We start from the raw sequence: 8,001 nt of genomic DNA, 5'->3' as shown, positions 1-8,001 counted from the left end.
TGAAAAAGAGACTGAGAAATGCCACAGACTAGGGAAGACTAAAGGGACATGACAATTAAATACAATGTAGGATCCTGGATTAGATTCAAGCCCAGCTAAGAACATTGGTGAAACAGTTGGTAAAATTTGAAAAAGCTCTGTAGTTTGGTTAATAAAGTTGTATCAACTTTTTGTCCTTGTTTAGATAATTACACTCTCATTATATAAAATGCTAACTTTTAGGGAAGCCAAGTGATGGGAATATCGAGATTCTGTGTATAATTTCTGCAGCATTTTTGAAATCTAAAGTTATTTAAAATTAATGTTAAAATACAAAAATAAAACAGATATCTCTATGGATTTGTTAAATGGATACCCCAAAGCCACTTTACCATAAGACTTGTTAAAATACTTTTTCTACCACGACTGAGTCATCCCTAGAAACTTGAAAATAGTGTCAACCATTCATTATCAGCTTGAAAGTTTCTTGATATATTTTAATTCTGATTTTGCTAAGGAATAAATTTGAATCATTACACACTATAAAGCTGCTATAATGGGATTTTACACTTTTTAATTCACTGAAGTATGTATTAAGAGTCTGATTTGGGTTAGCACTGTAATAGACACTAGGGATAGAGTAATAAACAGAGCGAGGCTTCTACATAATTATGAAGTTGGTTATTTAATTGTAACTGTCAAAAGTGCTGTGAAAGTGAATTAGAGGGTTCCATGAGAGCCCCTAACTTTGGGAACTTGGTTTGATCTGTGGTAATCATAAAATTCTTATTTGAAGAAAAAATGTATTATTTGTGTTCTGAATGATGATAGCAATTGATGAGGTAAATTGAGGAGAAGAACAGCTTTCCAGACAAAATAAAATAACAATTTGAGAACTTTGAGGTGGAAAAAGAACATGAAATATTAGAGAAACCAAAAGAAAGCCATTAATATAGAGTATAAAGTGACAGGAAAAGGTTAGGACTCATCATGCAAAATACCACAGACCATGTAAAGATTTAGTTCTATATTATAAACAAACTAGAAAGCTATTAGAAAGTTTTACGCAAAGAAATAGTATTTTTTGTACACAAACCTTTGGAAGTACTGGTGGTATAAAGTGGTTTTTGTTTGTAAATTTTAAAGCATTATCTAGAAGTTAAGACGCATTGGAACTCACCTGGAAGCCATAATGAGTCTCCGGACGTTAGACGAAGATGCTGCAGTCTCAACTTCACGATAAAATGAAGATTACGGTAAATCTTAGCTCCACCAGTCCAGAAACAATGTTATTGAACTGGGTTCGTTTTGGCCACGGTGCAGCAGACAAAACACTGCAACCCTTGACTTCCCAAAAGTAAGGGGCTGGAGGCATTTATGGGGTAAAGAAAAAAGAAGCAAGAAGTTCTGCGGCTCCCGAAAGTAAGAAGCTGGAGGACTTTATGGGGTAAAGAATAAAGAAGCAAGAAGTTCTGCAGTGTAGGGAGTGAAAGGAGCGTTCGAAGTCTCGGGAGCCTAGCGTGGAGAGCCCGGGGAGCATAGTCAGCAAACGGAACAAGAGGAGCGAAAGAGCAAGGAGCGAAGAAGGGAAGCAGCGAGGAGAGCAGAAGGGAGCCTGCGGAAAGTCGGGAGCGCGGGGAGTGTCGGGAGCGCCCTGAGTGTGGGGAGCGCGGGGCAAGATGATTGGAGAAAGGAGTGGTAACCATGGTTGCACGCAGCCGTAACTAAGCAACAGGCCTGTGGGTCTTTGATCTTAACCAGCGTGGCTCAAACTAGGCCCAGCTGACTCCAAATTTCTCGAGAACAACTCAGGTAAACATCTCCCCCCCCCCCCACCTCCAGCTGTGTGCCTCTTGAAGGACATGCAGGACTTTTGTAGCAACAATTGAAACGACCTTGATTAATGAAGGCAGGTGAAGTGGATTTGACTGATTACCCACAGTTTCAACAATGTGAAACTCCAGGCGTGCAAGAGGGGCCACCACTGCTACAGATTTTAATTGCCACATTCTTAGAGAAGATGCAAGAGGGGCCACCACTGCTACAGATTTTATTTGTCCACATCCTTAGAGGAGCTAATGCTCAAGTGCTTAGTTTCTGCCCGTGAGTGAGTCTGTCTGAATTGTTACCAGAAAGCAATGACTTCTATTCTGTCTTCTGATTCTCACCTGAGTGCTTCTTAGTTGAAGGCTCTAAACAAAGACAATGTGTGGAAGGGGATTCTATAAAGTTTAGTTCCAGGATTCTCATGAAGGCAAATGAGAGCTCACAACAGATAATCAAGTAAAAGTTTGTTAATGTTTCTATGTATGATCCATTCACTTAGCATGATATATTTAATTTAGTTATTACATATTTAATGCTGTTTACATTGATATCATAACCCAGAGTTTGACAAACACTGGCTTAATGAGGGAAATTATCTGATTATGCATAAACAGAATATTCATTGTGGCTTTATTTTCCATAAAATTTATTTTTAACCTTATGAAACTCTTATGAAATGAGAAAAGTCTAGGTTTCTTTGTCAAAATGTGGCCCTAAGAGGAAATAAAAGAGAAAAAGGGAAATGGTGTGGGAAAGAAGAAGAAAAGGAAGAAGACAGCTGATGACTAAGAGATAAGTCTTACCCATCCTCACCCAAAGATATTTCATTTGTCTGTTTATTTTTAAATAGTTTAAGAATTGGAAAGTTCCCTATTGATATGTCTGTGATATGAAAGAAAACACCACTCAGTCCTTTAGAAATAAAAGAAATGAGATTCATAGAATGGTTGAAATAAGAGCTCCTGAAAATGCAAACATCTCCCATTCACATTAAAGATAGAAATTTAGCTAAGTTAAAAACTGAGGTAACTTGTTTTATAGGACTCAGCAAAGTTTCTAATATGACTCACAGTAAAAATTTTAAATAAAAGAAAACCAAAGGCCTTTACAGAAATTTTTATGATACGTTATGTAGTAAATTCGCTAATGCAACTATAGGATAAGGATGTTTGCACTATTGGTCGTTATGAGAATTTTGTGAAGCATCTTTTTATTTTGAATTCGAAGTTAACAGGTGAGATGGCTTCAGCTTAACAAGTTTCCTGCAATGTATTTCCTCACAATCTAAAGACGGTTTTGACTTGGATAAATGTGAAAATATACTGAAGCCGAAAAAAAAATGGCCATTCAGGTTTAAGACAACCAAATTTAGACACTCTCACATGTTCGGGAAAAGCTATTGTTGTCTTGGGTTTGTTCCATAAACCTGTGAATAAAAGCACTTTTAATTCAGAAATAAAAACATGTTGGCCACATTTTAAAAGTGCAATAAAAAGGTAATGCTGAGTTAATTTTATAGGTGAATTTTACCAGGGGAAAAACATATTTTCCTTTACTGATTATCACTTACTCTTTCTCATTCTGTTCTTTAATGCTCTAAAGGTGATTGACCTCCAACTGGATTCGTGTTTTCATATTCCCGTAGGTTTATTTCTCTCCAGGAAATATCTACACTCCTTTCCCTGTGGCATAGCACATAAAGGATGGTAGAGAGTATACCTGTTAGTGTTTCATTCCTTGTTAAATTTATCCGCAGACATGGTTACCGGGGGAAGAGGGGATGGGTTGGGATAAATTGGGAGCTTAAGATATGCAAATATTAACTACTATATATAAAATAAACAACAAATTCCCTCTATAAAGCACAGATAATTATATTCAATATCTTGTAGTTACCTATAATGAAAAAGAATATGAAAACAAATCTATGTACATATATGTATGACTGAAATATTATGCTGTACCCCAGAAACTGACACATTGTAAGCTGACTATACTTAAATTAAAAAAATAAAATAAAATAAATTTACCACCTAACTGAGGAAACCACCTAGGATTCCATAAAATATCAAGCTACCTCACCTGGTTTAATAATCAGATTAAAGTAAAAGAAGTTAAGAAATAGTTTAACATCATTTGTATTTAACATAATTTTCTATAGGGAAAACAAAGTTTTTTGTCTTAAAAAATCAAACTTATTTCATGTCTATGTATTTGTAACAACAGTGGATTGCTCTTAACACTTTTGATTAATAAGAAGCAATCTTTACTGAGCAGTCGCTATGTTCTTGGAATTGTCATTAGTGTATTACTTAAATTATTTCATGTAATCATCACAAAAACCATACAAAGATTTCTATTTACAAATAATGTAACAGACATGGAGACATAAATAACCTATTAAAGTATGATGACTGTCATCTTCTCAAAAAAAAAAAACCAGATAACCAGGAAAACTATTGATCAATCAAATTTAGCTCTTGTTAACTTACTGATTTTAAAGGGGAAAAAACATCACACTTGGGCATTTGTAATATAATAGTTTAGGGCTGATAGATATAGCAAAGTGAAAACTGCATTTGAACTCTTTGTTTAGATAAATTGTTTTGCAGTCATTTATTGGTTTAAGTGCCTTCTTAATCAAGAAATTGCTGGAAAAGATTGTCAGCCTCTACTCTCAGTCCTTATAATTAAGCTGTGTGCACAGAGCTTAACACCATATAGGAATCTTCTTGGAAATAGAAACATTAATGAAAACAATAATACTAAGGTATACCTTCAGTATTTCTGCTTTAGACATTTGAGAAGTGTTGGTACTTTGAATGACATCAACCTAAAGAGACAAAGAATATAATTGCTAAATTATGTTTCTAAAATAATTGCTTAAAAAAAAAAAAAAAGCAACTGGGTTGATGAAACAGAGGTCACAAACTACAGCTTGAATAATACTAGGAATTTTAGTAGACCAGCAGCCTGATGCTAGATTCTAACCAATTTGTTCTTGGTCTAATAAGACAATGAGAATTTGACAATGCACATGTTTCTGCTCCATTTTCACAGTATAATTTTTATAATCTATATGATATAAGTAAACATATTTTCAGCCATTTATCTTGGAGGAATTTTTCTCAGAGGAATTTAATTATGGAATCCATTGAAATTGATACTATAAAATGGTTCTTTCAAACAAAAAAAGAAAATCTAAAAGATGTAAATTGTGTCTTGTAAAATATAAAACTGGCACTACCACACTTTGCTGCAAGGTAGGTTATTGCAGCCCACAGTTAGATAAATATGTGCTGGTTGTCATGAACCAATCACCCTTCAAGTGCATTTAACCAGCCAAAACCTAGCAATTCTTTGGTCTTTTGCAAATAATCAAACTCTATATTTAAACTGACCTAGAAATGTAATGTACTCTTTATTATGTAATCTACCTATGAACTAGGATAAAATAGCCTTAATCAGCTATTGGTAAAATCAAATGAACTTTAACCTTTCACCTATAGCTCAGCCCCAAGTCAAAACCTTGTGGGAGGGAACCTGACACTTCATCCCTAAATTATGTATTTTCCATCAAAGCTATGTCTCTCCCTCTGAGCAGTTCCTTCCATGGATTTCTGTGCCATGTCTAAAAGACAAAAAATGCTCAGCCTTTTCACCTTCATTAGCCTCTGGGAATAAATCAATTACATAATGGTTGCATGGGATTTACAACATACATTGCACATAAAAGAAAAAAAAAACCAGTTTATTAGAAATTTCTATTCTATGAAATACTCTTTACTCACATGTATTCAGTGATGACTCTCTTCAGCTTTCCACAGCATCCAATTGCCTATTCTTTTCTAGCCCCCACCCCCACCCCAACCCTGCCCCAACATCTCTCTTTTTCTATCATCTTTTCTAATCTCAACACTACCTCTCCTCCTAGGAGAAAACAAAAACAAGTCAGCAAGCTAAAGTGCATCTCTTCATTTATTTATCAGCCATTTTCTCTGTTGCTTTACTGGCAGCCATCTCTCAGGCATTCAGGGTATCATTTTCTATCTTAATCACTCACTGATGAATTTCTGAAAGCAAAGGAATTCCCTCCCAAAAAGGAATTCTAGAATCCAGTTTCTAATATTGTTTACATTGTAAGGTTCAAAACACAAATTAATGCAAAAAGGTGAATTATTTGACCGATATTACAAAAGTTTTAACCTGCTCAGAGTGACAGTTTTAGATGCAGATTAGAATGTTGCAACACAAAAAGCCTAAAAGTGCTTTCTTTAGCAAAAGATATCTTGATATCTTGTCCCCAAGGGGGGCCCCCACCAGCTCTAGACCTCTGCCATCAGCCATAACTAGCATATAGTTCCTTTTTCAGTCACGTCTCTAAGAGGCCCAGGTGTTTTGTGCTGGTCTTGTTACTTGAAAACTGCATTCACCTCTTTGTGGGTATCTAGCCATAGGGCACCACCAAGTTAAGAAGCAAGAGAAGGAAGAATTTTATTACTTGCAACAAGTAAGGAGAACACAGGGATATTTCCCAAAGCAGTGTTTCTCCGAATAGCAAGATCAGGAAACCTTTGAGCTAAGATTGCATGCATGTACATGAAGGGCAGGTATTGTCTTTCAGGGTACAGAAACAGAGTCCTAGGTGTGCTTGCGCGGTGGAGAGGAGTTTTAATCACAGAGTTGGGGCAAAGGTCGTTTTAGGTTGACAGAGTCCAGGCTCTGATTGAAGTCACAAGGACCAGCAAGGGCTGGCATCATCAGTTCTCAGGTTCTCCCCAGTTAGTCTGGTGGTTGAGTGCTCAAGGGGATCCAAACCCGCAAAACAGCTCAGGAATGGGCATCAGGCTAATATTTACCTTTGAAACAGAGATAGGAAACTTTATCACTGATCTCTTGTCTCTGGTACAGTCAAGCTATTTTTCTGGCCTGGTAATAGCTGTTTGTTCTTGCATTCTTTGTTCCTTTAAAATCATTAACTACTGAGGTTTATTCTTCTGTAGTTTCAACATATCTCAGGAAGTTCTGTAAGAAATGTACCTGAGCAAATATTGTGGTCAAGCATAGATCACAGAATGGCTTGGGGCCTAAAATTGCTTCTTCTATGTCAAAAAAGCTATGTCTTTTCCCTCTTTTTCCAAGGATCCCTAACCCTACCTGCCTACAGTCCCAGCCCATCAATAACCAGTGCAGTGGCTCTACCAACCCCTGTTGTTCTTACTATCATTACAAGACACCCTGAGCAATAACCATCAGAAAGCTTTTAAAGAGACAAGGTTTCTTATTTCCAGGTTCTGGAAATTATGTGGCATACCTGGAGCCACACAATGAAGTCACAGAGAAAGAGAAAGAGATAGAGAGAAAGAATGCAGGTCTGGGGTTCTGTTTTTATTTGGGGTGAATGGTGGGGTCTGGGATGTCAACTTACAGAAAAACACACAACATAAGAGTTGTGAGTTTAGGTTTTATTCAGAGTCTTCCCTAGGACTATTGCCCAGGAGACAGCCACTTGGTAGCTCTGAGGAAATTACTCTCAAGAGGTAGAGGAGAAACCAACGTATATATAATTTTTGGCTAGGTTATATGTGCAGTCTAGCATACATCTTGGTAAAAGGTTTCTGTTAGCCACGAAGAACGTATATCCCAAGTTGACGATTTTAGTGCTCTTCTATGTATGGGGAGGTGCAAGAATCCAGGTTCATTAAAATTTTTTCCTCAGATAGGCATCTAACTATCCATATGGCCTGTTTTTTCTGAAGCACAGAGTGCTTCATCCTAGTTTTCATCCTGCACGCTTCTCAGGGTGCACTGTTGGTTAGTGACTACAATGACTAATGACTTAATCCTTGTAGAACTGGTTAGTAAGCAATGCTATTTTTTTTTCTTTGTTTTTGGTAAGAGTTTAGTGGGCTCAATTTTTACTGGTGAATTTAAATTAAGAGTGGAAATTTAAAGCTTGGAAAGAGAAAAAGAAGAGGCCCAAATAGTGAGTTGTTAAAATCAACCAGATCTCTAAAACAAAGAAGTCTGATTGTGGGGTAGGGGGAGAGTACAGGGGGCACAGCCTGGCTCTTTTTCTAGCCACGTGGTTGGCACTGTGTTTATTCAGAGAGCTGTCTTTGAAGTGAATGCCCCAGCAATCAAAGCTTAAGCCAGGTATTTGCATGACAGAGAAAAAGAAGTCAGTTGTTAGGG

Source organism: Camelus ferus, chromosome 11 (genome assembly GCF_009834535.1).
Source record: "Camelus ferus isolate YT-003-E chromosome 11, BCGSAC_Cfer_1.0, whole genome shotgun sequence".
In the NCBI taxonomy this organism is placed as follows: domain Eukaryota; kingdom Metazoa; phylum Chordata; class Mammalia; order Artiodactyla; family Camelidae; genus Camelus; species Camelus ferus.
The sequence above is the reverse complement of the archived record's forward strand: the minus strand, read 5'-3'. Positions refer to the sequence as shown.